This window comes from Stylophora pistillata, chromosome 5, assembly GCF_964205215.1.
Source record: "Stylophora pistillata chromosome 5, jaStyPist1.2, whole genome shotgun sequence".
In the NCBI taxonomy this organism is placed as follows: Eukaryota; Metazoa; Cnidaria; class Anthozoa; order Scleractinia; family Pocilloporidae; genus Stylophora; species Stylophora pistillata.
Window position 1 is genome coordinate 25344879 of NC_142523.1, and position 14265 is coordinate 25359143.

The 14265-nt window shown below is 34.8% G+C and overlaps 1 protein-coding gene and 1 long non-coding RNA gene across 2 annotated transcripts in view; one reads left to right on the forward strand and one right to left on the reverse strand.

Moving 5' to 3' along the window:
* The window catches only part of LOC148731019 (uncharacterized), a 43420-nt gene that overhangs the window by 21688 nt on the left and 7467 nt on the right, over nucleotides 1-14265 (forward strand). The gene's annotated exons all lie outside the window — the stretch shown is intronic.
* Nucleotides 1096-13802, reverse strand: LOC148731021 (uncharacterized). The gene is made up of 2 exons (XR_016001080.1): nucleotides 13569-13802; nucleotides 1096-1582 (listed from the first exon to the last, which is right to left on the reverse strand). It is a non-coding gene; the product is annotated as an uncharacterized LOC148731021 (long non-coding RNA).

Here is a 14265-nt window from a genome sequence, read left to right on the forward strand (position 1 = left end):
TTACCGAAGCCGATGGAACGCATGCAATTTCTTCTGAACGGTAGCACAAGCCGTTCGAACGCGGGTTAATTTTTTTCTGAATGTAGTTTCCAAGCCGCTCGAACGGATGCATTATTTTTTTCAGAACGGATGATAAACGGCTAGTGAAATGAATTCCGTTTGGGAAATTCAAAAGAGGTCAAAAGAGGTGTGATTTTATCAATCTACTGTTTACCTTTACTGAACATCCGCTTGCTAAGAAAAGTAATTTTTTTGCGCGGCGTTAAAACTTCGATTAAAAACATGTTAGTTTGCTATTTAAGTCACCTCTTTACGCCTCATGAAGTTAGAGATCTCAATGAAATGAAATATACAAGTCTTATCTCAAAGGCTGTAGAAATGGTTAAGGCTTTGTTGGATATGTATTGGATATGTATCTCTGTCAGAAACTGCAAACCGTTCAAAAGTCATTTCAAAGTAAAAACAGTCTGCAGGTCAGTTTTAATTTTCTCGATCTTTTGCGCGCGCCGCGATAAATATGAAGAGGGAAAGAACTCTTTGTTACAAACTGCAAACCATTGTGAAGTCATTTCAAAGTAAAAAAAGTAGGTCCAATTTTTTTTTCCGTGTTTTGCGCGCCGCTAAAATTAGAAAGAGGGAAAGAACTCTTTGTTACAAACTGCAAACCATTGTTAAGTAATTTCAAAGTAACAACAGTAGGTCCAATTAATCTTTATAGATCTTTTGCGCGCGCAGCGAAAATTATAAAGAAGGAGATATCTCTGTCATACTGCAAACCGTTCAAAAGTCATTTCAAAGTAAAAACAGTCGGTCGGTCGGTCGGTTTTTTTTTCCTCGATCTTTAGCACACGCTGCGAAAAGTATAAAGAGGGAAAGAACTCTTTGTTATAAACTGCAAACCATTGTAAAGTAATTTCAAAGTAAAAACAATCGGTCCAATATTTTTTCTCGATCTTTCGCGCGCGCCGCGAAAATTATAAAGAAGGAAATATCTCTGTCACAAACTGCAAACCATTCAAAAGTCATTTCAAAGTGAAAACAGTCGGTCCGTTGTTTTTATACTCGATCTTTTGCGCGCGCCGCGAAACTTCTAAAGAGGGAAAGAACTCTTTATTACAAACTGCAACCATTCTTTAGTCATTTCAATGTAAAAAAACTCGGTCCAATATTTTTTCTCCATCTCTTGCGCGCGCCGCGAAAATTATAAAGGTAGAAATATCTCTTTCAAACTGCATACCATTGTCATTTAAAAAAGTCATTTAAAAAAGTCAATTAAAAGTAAAAACACTCATACCGATTTTTTTCTAGATCTCTTATGCGCCACGCGAAAATTATAAAGAGGGAAAGAACTCTGTTACAAACTGCAAACCATTCTAAAGTCATGAGCGTTCTAGCAAAATCCCGCCCACTTTTGACGAAGAACAAAAACGTGACCACTGCTGATGATTGTTTGTCTAATGTAAACATGACGGCATGCTTCATTTTACGAAGTTTTGAAGTCTTGTATTGCCTTGGAACAGCCACCGAAATAACTGATTGTTTCTTTTCTGAACGGATAGGTCGAGCCGTTCCAACGGAGAACCTTTCGAAGGAAACGAAGAACAAAAACGTGACGACTGTTTGTCTAATGTAAATATGACGACATGCTACATTTAACGAAGCGTGGCGAATTAATATGAAGGCTTGTCTTGTTGGAACAGCAGTCAAAATAACTGGTGTAAGGGCCTTATTACATGAGCCGAGCTGGCCCGGTTAGCCGGGCTGATTTCTTTTGTTTTCACGCTTTGGCGAACACCAAAACAAAAGAAATCAGCCCGGCTCATGTAATCAGGCCCTTGTGTTTCTTTCTTGAGCAGATGGCTCAAGTCGTTCGAACGGCTGATTAATTTTCTCGAACGGATGATGAATATTTTAGAACGGATAGGCTTGAGGCGTGCCAATCCACTTAACGGCTATCCGTTTAAAAACGGCTAACCGTTCGGAAGGTTTTCACGTGAGAGGTCACACATTGTTTACATCGGAGGTAACTGAGAAACGAGCGCCTTAAGCGAAAGAGCGAGCGATATTCATAAAATTCAAAGTAATATTAAAGAATACTTGGACGTTTGAAACGCAGTTTGGTTCAGTATTAAGTCTGGGTTTCTTTATTCAGAACAAACAATTCCTTTTTCCTTATAAACAAGCTACGAGTCATTTGTGAAGCGAACAAGATTTGAAATATGACAGCTTTCACTGACGTTTTCATAGGCTTATACTATTTTGCGAAACGAAACGAAACGAAACGAAACGAAACGAAATTGTACTATTTTGCGAAACGAAACGAAACGAAACGAAATTTTGCGAAATGGCGTTTTTTCGCCTTTATTTAGTAAATATGTCTTCTTCGTCCGAAACAATATGTGTCCACTAATAAAATAATCAATATTTCTAAGAGCCTAATCACCTCTCATTTTATCAACCATAATAGTACTCGTTTCGCAAAATAGTAATTTTGACAGAATTACTATTTTGCGAAATGGCGTTTTTTCACCTTTATTTAGCAAATATGTCCTCTTCGTCCGAAACAAAATGTGTCCACTAATAAAATGATCAATATTTCTAAGAGCCTGGTCACCTCTCATTTTATTGACCATAATAGAACTCGTTTCGCAAAGTAGTAATTTTGACAGAATTACTATTTTGCGAAATGGCGTTTTTTCACCTTTATTTAGCAAATATGTCCTCTTCGTCCGAAACAAAATGTGTCCACTAATAAAATGATCAATATTTCTTAGAGCCCGGTCACCTCTCATTTTATTGACCATAATAGAACTCGTTTCGCAAAGTAGTAATTTTGACAGAATTACTATTTTGCGAAATGGCGTTTTTCGCCTTTATTTAGCAAATATGCCCTCCTCGTCCGAAACAAAATGTTTCCACTAATAAAATAATCAATATTTCTAAGAGCCTGGTCACCTCTCATTTTATTGACCATAACAGAACTCGTTTCGCAAAGTAGTAAATTTGACAGAATTACTATTTTGCGAAATGGCGTTTTTTCACCTTTATTTAGCAAATATGTCCTCTTCCTCCGAAACAAAATGTGTCCACTAATGAAATGATCATTATTTCTAAGAGCCTGGTCACCTCTCATTTTATTGACCATAACAGAACTCGTTTCGCAAAGTAGTAATTTTGACAGAATTACTATTTTGCGAAATGGGGTTTTTTCACCTTTATTTAGCAAATATGTCCTCTTCGTCCCAAACAAAATGTGTACACTGATAAAATGATTAATATTTCTAAGAGCCTGGTCACCTCTCATTTTATTGACCAAAATAGAACTCGTTTCGCAAAGTAGTAATTTTGACAGAATTACTATTTTGCGAAATGGCGTTTTTCGCCTTTATTTAGCAAATAAATCCTCTTCTTCCGAAACAAAATGTGTGTCTACTAATAAAATGATCAATGTTTCTAAGAGCCTGGTGACCTCTCATTTTATTGACCATAACAGAACTCGTTTCGCAAAGTAGTAAATTTGACAGAATTACTATTTTGCGAAATGGCATTTTTTGACCTTTATTTAGCAAATATGTCCTCTTCGTCCGAAACAAAATGTTTCTACTAATAAAATGATCAATATTTCTAAGAGCCTGGTCACCTCTTTTTTATTGACCAAAATAGAACTCGTTTCGCAAAGTAGTTATTTTGACAGAATTACTATTTGCGAAATGGCGTTTTTTCACCTTTATTTAGCAAATATGTCCTCTTCGTCCGAAACAAAATGTTTCCACTAATAAAATGATCAATATTTCTAAGAGCCTGGTCACCTCTGGTCACCTTATAACGTATTTTCCTAGCAGTTTGACCAAACATCAAGTGTTCATTGAGTTCGGCTGGAATTAAGATCGGCGTTTGAATCAATTGAGTCCTTCTAAATAATTTGGGTTGGCCTTAATTAAAATTTGGTTTGGCTCACGAAACGATCGACGTTTGAACTGGGCCTAACTTTCGAATGCACGCGAAGTTTAAAATTATAATTTTAGATATTTCACGAGTTATTTTTGGCATCAGCAATGTTATTTTTCCTCTTAATGTTTTACTTAACTGCAATGGACGGTCATTCCAAACGTGAAGCGTTAGAAATAATTAGAACACTGGCCACCAACTCTGCAATAATTTACGACTTCTAGTTAAATTAATGACATACGTCGTGACTTATTAACTAAATATTTACAATCTAAAATCTTAAGTACGATGAGTTCTTTATGGTGCCAAATTTTGATTCAGCGGCAGCATGTGTGACAAATTTATAGCCAATAATTAATTTCCCACAGGAATAACACTTTGTTCCAGGCCTTAAACTAACCACTTAAGAAGGCGTGAAATGTGCGAGTCAGCGATATCAATAGCACGACTAGTAAATTAACTTCAGGGATTGTGTTGCGCATTTTATTAGTGAACATATTTTGTTTCGGACGAAGAGGACATATTTGCTAAATAAAGGTGAAAAAACGCCATTTCGCAAAATAGTAATTCTGTCAAAATTACTACTTTGCGAAACGAGTTCTATTTTGGTCAATAAAATGAGAGGCGACCAGGCTCTTGGAAATATTGATCATTTTATTAGTAGAAACATTTTGTTTCGGACGAGGAGGGCATATTTGCTAAATAAAGGCGAAAAAACGCCATTTCGCAAAATAGTAATTCTGTCAAAATTACTACTTTGCGAAACGAGTTCTGTTATGGTCAATAAAATGAGAGGTGACCAGGCTCTTAGAAATATTGATCATTTTATTGGTGGAAACATTTTGTTTCGGACGAAGAGGACATATTTGCTGAATAAAGGTGAAAAAACGCCATTTCGCAAAATAGTAATTCTGTCAAAATTACTACTTTGCGAAACGAGTTCTATTATGGTCAATAAATTGAGAGGTGACCAGGCTCTTAGAAATATTGATCATTTTATTAGTGGACACATTTTGTTTCGGACGAGGAGGGCATATTTGCTGAATAAAGGTGAAAAAACGCCATTTCGCAAAATAGTAATTCTGTCAAAATTACTACTTTGCGAAACGAGTTCTATTTTGGTCAATAAAATGAAAGGTGACCAGGCTCTTAGAAATATTGATCATTTTATTAGTGGACACATTTTGTTTCGGACGAGGAGGGCATATTTGCTAAATAAAGGCGAAAAAAACGCCATTTCGCAAAATAGTAATTCTGTCAAAATTACTACTTTGCGAAACGAGTTCTGCTATGGTCAATAAAATGAGAGGTGACCAGGCTCTTAGAAACATTGATCATTTTATTGGTGGAAACATTTTGTTTCGGAGGAAGAGGACATATTTGCTGAATAAAGGTGAAAAAACGCCATTTCGCAAAATAGTAATTCTGTCAAAATTACTACTTTGCGAAACGAGTTCTATTATGGTCAATAAATTGAGAGGTGACCAGGCTCTTAGAAATATTGATCATTTTATTAGTGGACACATTTTGTTTCGGACGAGGAGGGCATATTTGCTAAATAAAGGCGAAAAAACGCCATTTCGCAAAATAGTAATTCTGTCAAAATTACTATTTTGCGAAACGAGTTCTATTTTGGTCAATAAAATGAAAGGTGACCAGGCTCTTAGAAATATTGATCATTTTATTAGTGGACACATTTTGTTTCGGACGAGGAGGACATATATGCTAAATAAAAGCGAAAAAACGCCATTTCGCAAAATAGTAATTCTGTCAAAATTACTACTTTGCGAAACGAGTTCTGTTATGGTCAATAAAATGAGAGGTGACCAGGCTCTTAGAAATATTGATCATTTTATTAGTGGACACATTTTGTTTCGGACGAGGAGGGCATATTTGCTAAATAAAGGCGAAAAAACGCCATTTCGCAAAATAGTAATTCTGTCAAAATTACTATTTTGCGAAACGAGTTCTATTTTGGTCAATAAAATGAAAGGTGACCAGGCTCTTAGAAATATTGACCATTTTATTAGTGGACACATTTTGTTTCGGACGAGGAGGACATATATGCTAAATAAAAGCGAAAAAACGCCATTTCGCAAAATAGTAATTCTGTCAAAATTACTACTTTGCGAAACGAGTTCTGTTATGGTCAATAAAATGAGAGTTGACCAGGCTCTTAGAAATATTGATCATTTTATTAGTGGACACATTTTGTTTCGGACGAGGAGGGCATATTTGCTAAATAAAGGCGAAAAAACGCCATTTCGCAAAATAGTAATTCTGTCAAAATTACTACTTTGCGAAACGAGTTCTATTTTGGTCAATAAAATGAAAGGTGACCAGGCTCTTAGAAATATTGATCATTTTATTAGTGGACACATTTTGTTTCGGACGAGGAGGACATATATGCTAAATAAAAGCGAAAAAACGCCATTTCGCAAAATAGTAATTCTGTCAAAATTACTACTTTGCGAAACGAGTTCTGTTATGGTCAATAAAATGAGAGGTGACCAGGCTCTTAGAAACATTGATCATTTTATTGGTGGAAACATTTTGTTTCGGACGAAGAGGACATATTTGCTGAATAAAGGTGAAAAAACGCCATTTCGCAAAATAGTAATTCTGTCAAAATTACTACTTTGCGAAGCGAATTCTACTATGGTCAATGAAATGAGAGGTGACCAGGCTCTTAGAAATATTGATTATAATATTAGTGGAAACATTTTGTTTCGGACGAAGAGGACATATTTGCTAACTAAAGGCGAAAAAACGCCATTTCGCAAAATTTCGTTTCGTTTCGTTTCGTTTCGCAAAATAGTACAATTTCGTTTCGTTTCGTTTCGTTTCGTTTCGCAAAATAGTATAAGCCGTTTTCATACTATGCAAATTTTTTTCTTGTTGGCGGCCGCATTTTCAGATCAAGATATTTCCTTATTTTGCAAAACACTGCCCCACAAAGCAAACTTAGGGCCATGAATAACAAAAGAATACACGCACGCAGCACTGACGCGTATCTGACGCGTTAGAGCATACGCGGAGACGCGTCAGACGTGCGTCAAGTTTGCGTCTGCGATGTTCGTTTTATTCTGACCTGCACTGTATACCATAATCTAATATCTGTACATTGTAACATCCGGTTTCTTCTTACAAAATAAAGTCGAGAAGACTTGTCTTATATCTTGAGGTCGGTTTTTTTTAATAAAACAATTATTCCACTCGTACTTGTTGGATATGAGATGATTATAGCCAACTCGGCACTACACGCCTCGTTGGCTATCTATCATCTCATATCCAACGCGCGCTCATGGAATAATTGTTAATTATATCATAAAGTTTTTTAATTATTATGGGCATATTATACATGGAAAGAATATTTATGAGTTTTTCTTCAAATGGGACTGGAGTTGAAGGCTTTGTCACTCATGATTTTACATTCAAGCTTATTCCTGATTTTCTTTTGGATGAAAGAGCAAACTATAGCATTGCATGCTGTTAATTCACTCAGCACGAGCTACAGCTGGTACAGCAACAAAGTATAACTGTTACAATAATAAATTAAAATACAGCACTGATGATGGATCGACTTGGAATACAATCACTTTTCCAGAAGGAACTTTTGATTATCAAGATCTTGATCTATGTATTAATGCTATTTTGAAATCAAGTGGACACAGTGAACCAGGGATTCAAATACAACTATGTGCAGAAAGATTAGAGTTTTGATTGGTCCTGAAGAGAAATTTTGAGTAGATCTCAGAGAAGGTGATTTCAATATTTTGCTTAGTTTTGACTAGAAAATACCCCCAGTGACTTCTTATGGAAATAAAGTGCTAAATATTACAAATGGAATTGATGCTATTCTATTGAAAGCAAATGTATTTTCTGAAAAGCGTTATCAATAGAATAAGTTCACTTTTAACAATTGACATCAGCAACCTAATCCTCTCAGTTTTCCATTTCCAGTTGAACCAAGAATGAAAAAAATTGGAACCAATTAGTTTGTATTTCACAGATGAACAACAGACCGATCGATTTGAATGGAACTACGTACTGTATCTCTAACTTTGGTCTTTCAAAGAGAAGATTGATAGTATACATATAATATGCAGAGACATACCAAAAACAGAGACACTGGAACATACAACATTCATCAAACTGGTGAAGGTTTAAGTGATTTATTTTCCAAAATAGCAAGTGCAGTAGCCAGAAAAACAGCACAGAATATTCGATAAAAGGCTTCAACATAAGTTGCAGAAAAGTGTGCTGAAAAAGTTGGTGAAAAAACTGGACAGTCAAGTTGTCGGTGAAAAAATTTAGGATAAATTCAGTAAAAAAGGCACAGGGATAAAAAAAAAACCTGTCATTCAAGGAAAAGGTTGGGAAATAGCAAAAATAATGAAGTCAATGTCGACAACATCAATATTCGCAATGGTTCTGACAGGTATAACGTGCATTTTGAAACTGATTTTTATGTCAGCAAAAGAGCAGATAATTAATGCGCAATTTGCAGCTGCAGACAATATTGCAATAATCAAAGAAGCACAATAGTTTAATCAATCACCAGATATCAACAGGAGCCTGCATTTGAAGAATCTTGTTGAATTTACACAATTTCTCATGCAAAAGATGTTGGACCAACAATTCTTCATTTCTAGACACAAACACTGGTACTGTACAGAAAGACAAATTTGATTTCAAGCAGGCACAACATAATTATGAGAAATGATGCTGATGAATCATGCCTACTGTAGTAATATGTAGTATGAAATGTTATGTTCCAGCCAAATGCAGTATACCATTATGAAGGATTTGTAAAAAGTCAAAAATTACTCAATCATCAACAGCTGCAGCTCAAGTTAATGTAATCGGCTTTCACAGGTTTGGTTTCTTTAAATCATTTGCGGATGAAATTTGTTCAAATGGAAAAATTAGAATCACAGCAACACTTGAGTATGATGATCATGTTATTTTCAGAGCTAATGGAGTACAATAGATAAAATTTCACAGCATCAGGATGGTCAAGATTCACAGTTTCTCATGTAGAAGAACTTGGTGAAAATGACGAAATAAGATTCAAAATAGTCATTTTGGAAGATGAAAATAAGGGTGGTACGGCCATTTAAAACATGATTTCTGTTTCATCACAAAATTCTGTAAAAGCATACTGCAAGACTAATAGAGGCAGTTTAGTTGCAATTTCATACCAAGATTTTCATGCTATTATTGAAGAAAAAATATATGAAATATTGCAGTCTACATTAAATAAATACAGTCAAATTACATTAAATGCAAAAAGACCATCTTATGCAACTTCTACTTTAACCCCATCTTTTGATGCCAGACCAAAACACATTTTAAATTTACCAAATTCATTTTCTGATGATGATGAAGCTAAAACTAAAAAATAATAATTATGCCAAAAACTTTCATAATTTACCAAACAAATAATAAATTAAACAACAACAAACATATGAAACATATGTGTGAACTGCGGTTATGAGACGTATATGAGAATGATCCTTCGCAGTAAAGCACTATTTGAGCAATAGTGAAAATCAGACCTGAAAAAAATTTTTTTCAGGTCTGATTTTCACTATTGCTCAAATAGTGCTTTACTGCGAAGGATCATTCTCATATACGTCTCATAACCGCAGTTCACACATATGTTTCATATGTTTGTTGTTGTTTGATTTATCATCTACGGGTTTATATCGAATTAATTTGATGGCCTGCTCCCAGTTGGCTTGTTAGCTCAATTGGTAGAGCGCTGCACTAGTATCGCAGAGGTCAGTGGTTCGAGTCCCGTACAGGCCTGAAATTTTTTTCAGGTCTGATTTTCACTATTGCTCAAATAGTGCTTTACTGCGAAGGATCATTCTCATATAAATAATAAATTAATAAAAAAAAAAACTAGGAAGTAATTCATATATAATCAATTACGAAAATGACCATGATGGAATTTACACAATGATCGATTATATATATAACTTATTTAAAAAAACAGGTCTTTATAAATTTTTCATTCATGGTTATTTAAGTGAAGATGATTGATGTCAACAACGATGTAATGATTTTCACTTTCGTATTTGGAAAAGATGGCAGTTCATTGAACACTACCGCTTACAAAAAAAAATCAATTCAGTCCATGCAAAGCATACTCAGGAATCATTAATTGAATACAAACAAATTACATACCAACAACAAAATGTTTGACAACAAGAAATGATTTAAAACCAATGATCACATTATCTATCATAAACTTCAACCATATCAATTCTGAATTAGATAAAGACACAAGAACAGAACTTGAAAACCTTTACAAATTCTATCGTAAAAAATACTGTTTATTGAAAAGAACTTTCAAACATCTCAAGCAAGTGAACTTGATTTGTGAAATAACCAGTTTTATTCTCATTGTAAGTGGGATAATTGCTGGAGCTAGCATACACTCAACCCAATAGTTCTCAGTTCAATCACTGGATCAGGCGTAGTATTGACAGCATACACAAAAATGAAAAATAATTATTATCCAAGAAAAATCAAATATTAATGTGCAAATTCACATTCACATCATATGAAAAAATGTTGAATGAAATGAGATCATATGCGCTTGATTCCAACTTCAACAACAAACAATTTCTGAACCAAACGAAACTACCAATACTTGAAAACATAGTCAGATACATGACAAATATGAAAACAGATACAGAAAAAAATTCAGCACAAAAAAGAATTTATATTATCTCCTCTTTCTTCTAAAGCCTGATTCCAAAATTGCTCATATTTTTTCATCATTTTCTTCCATTTGGTTACTTCAATATGAGCCTTAATACCAATCAAAGAGAAAATATTGTTTATCACAAATTTCATGTTGATCGTTCTTTTCTTTTTTCCCCTTCCATTCATCAAGAACAAAAAACACTTTTTCTATTCTCTTGATGATGTCTCTGTTGATCTGAATATTATATTCTCTTTCAATGTCAAATAATTTATTATTCTCTCAATACGATACTTTCTGTGAATTAAATACTCTTTTTCCTGAACTTGAATTTGGTAGTCGATGAATTCATTCACAAGTCCGTATCCTTCAACAAAACCACATTCAACACAAACGAATTGATAACCAACACATTGTATATAAGAATTTAAGCAGCAAACCTCTTTATCATCTTCATATTCAACAAGTACCGTAGTTATTCGGTTATAAGGCGCACTCGGTTATAAGACGCACCCCAAACTTAGCAATTTAATGACGGTAAGTTTTCAGACTGAAAGTTACGTGAAAATACTCGGTTATAAGACGCACCCAAAAATTGAGAGTTACCGTAGGTAACAGAAGGACGTGATAAATGAGAATACAATTATCCTTACACAATTGGCATGTGAAGTCTTTTTATTAATGTAAAAAAAGGCGAAAAAGTCACACATTCAATGATATATGTAAAAACAAAAGCTAAAAGTTCACACCTGTAATGATAAACATACAACGCATACGTTTAAAACTCAGTAGCAGAACAGTCCCAGTGTTGTCATGCGGCGCCGACAAGCAAAGTTTCACGGTTGCTTGGATGGTGAACGGTCCGTTTACTTACACTCCTTCGGGGAAAAAGCGAGCGCCGAGTAAACAACTTGTTTTACAGTGGATACACAAAGCTTGGCAAGAGATACCCGCCGATTTAGTTGCCAAATCCTTCAAGTCCTGTGGAATTTCAAACGCTATGGACGGCACCGAGGATGAAGCTGTGTGGGAAGAAGAAGGAGCTGGAGCTGATGAAGCAGACGACGAGTTAGAGAACGAGTTCGATACGGACAGTGAGCGAGAATACTAGCCGAGACTAGACAAACAACAACAACCACCACAACGGCTCTTTTCAGAGCCACCCCTGTTCTTTTCAGAACCACCAAATAGATAAAAGTCAATGACCAACACTAAGTTTCTTTTAAACTGTAAGTTTTTATCAAATTGTGATCTTAAGATTTTGTTACATGAAAATACTTGGCTATAAGACGCACCTCAATTTTAGCACTAACTTGCCACCCGAAGAGAGATTTTTCTTCAAAAAACCGTGCGCCTTATAACCGAATAACTACGGTATATCCATACAAAAAAGACAAACATATTCTCCAAAATCAATTAAACCTTCATAAATATTATCACCACATATTAATTTTTTTCAATTTCTTTTCTCATCTCAGTCTTTTCAATCTTCTTTTTCAAAATCTGTCTACAAACACCACAATTACTTGCTATTTTTCAATCCAAGGTGAATAATTATCATAATAACACATACTATAAATTATTTTAACAATATAAATTAGTTTTACATACATTTCACACCCTATAACATACAACATCATCTTCAGAAACAATCTCATTATCAATCAAACACTGCTTAATCACAGCAACTTTGTTACCTTGTAATTGAATAAAACTCTTGTCATTATTATTCAACACATTTCCACCACATTTACATACATTCTTTTCAAAATAGATACCATTTTTTAACATCATTTAGACTCATAAAATTATTGAAACCTTCAACTGTAGGACTTCACACATATTTTCCTATTTCTCATTATCATTCGTATGAGTATTTTTATCAAATTGCAGAAAATCCATCTTGCCATACAATCAGTACATACAATTTTTAACCACTTATCATATTCAATTTGTGTTGTAAGATTTTCTAAGCATCCTTTTCCAGAAGAAATATTTGAATTATCTAGTCTCAAGTTACTCTGATCTTTATCTCTAAAATCAATTTTCTTTCCTATTGGAATCAAACCATTAAAACATTCATAAACAAATCTATAAGTAGCAGCAGCATTATTATTAGATGGATCATATTCAACAATAGAAAGTTCTTCAGGACAATCTTTTGGGTAACACCACTGACAAACGAATATCTTTTCCTTTACCATGAATACATAATTCATGATACAATTATTAAGTTCACAAACACTTTTATCTGGACAAGCAAAAGCATTCTTTAAAATCTAGATGCTAACGATAACTTCTTCCATTCAATTTCATAGAATCCGATTCTAAATTTTCTAAAATAACTCGGTTAACGTCAACAGGTAAATTTGGGTCTCTTAGTTTTAGAAATGGTTTTAAACCTTTATCAGTAACCAAAAATTTACGACCAGTAAAAATAACTTTTTTACTTTCCATATTTTGTAATATAGAACGCGATTTACCCTTTAAGTCTTTCTTTCCGTATTAGCCACCAACAAGAGTAAACCACTGTATAATTCAACAGAAACAACCATAATTATGAAATAGCCACTGTTGAGGCCAAAGAAAAAACTTAAATTTTCGTGCCCGCAGCGTCGATCGTTGAGTTGACGGTCAACGGAGGTATATTTGTTTGGTAGTTGGGAGTAAGGAGGGCAAAAACATGGCAACTGTGCTAGGACACCTATTTTTCCTGTACTTTTGCCGCAGCGAGATGCCATTATAACGACTGCTGTCTGTGTACTACTGTAAATAACACTATTTAAGGTAAAAAAAAAAAAAAAAATTTTCCTTTGCTTTGTATCAAGGTAAGCGACCCGTCTAAGCCTTTATAGCTGGCAAAGATACACTGAAAAGCAAAAAATTAGAAACAGATCGATACCTGTATTCCTGTGATTGGTACTTCCTCGCCGGAGTGGAGGCCCATAGCGAATTGTTTGCTCCGTCGTTTCCCTTTGCAAAGAAAGCAAAACAAATCCTGGGCCTTGCGAGAAAGAAAAAAAGCTTCTACCGCAATATCAACTTTCTTCCAGAGATTCAGCACTCGTTCGAAGCACAATTTCTCCAGAGACACTACTAGTTTCGGAGACAGGGATGAAAAACGTCTGCGCATGCGCCAGAGACCCGAGGTAAGAAGCGCGGGCTCGGACGCGTGCTTATTTAAACTCAATAAATTTTGCGTGAAATGAACAGCCGTTACAAATGTTTAAAAACAAGGAAGCCGTTAAAAAGATAAGGTTTTAATTCTCATTTTTGAAAAGAAGAAAATAATTTTAAAAAATTGAGAGGGAGTACAAATTCTACAAAAATTGTTCTCGCGCCGAAAAATGGTCTTTTGTGCAAAGCTTCAATACGGTTGCGAACTGGCTCAATTTGCGGCAACGTTTACAGTGTCGTGTTGGCTTTTTCTGATCACTTTTTCGTCCGTTCATGCAAAATGTTGTTTCGTCGGTAAAACAAGGAAGAGTAAAGAAGCTTTTTACGGCACTTCTAAGCCCCTGCCACTTGGTTTGGCAAGAGCTGTGAACATTCCAGAAGAAACTCCAGTTTGTTGACCTCATCGTTGATATCCTGCTGGC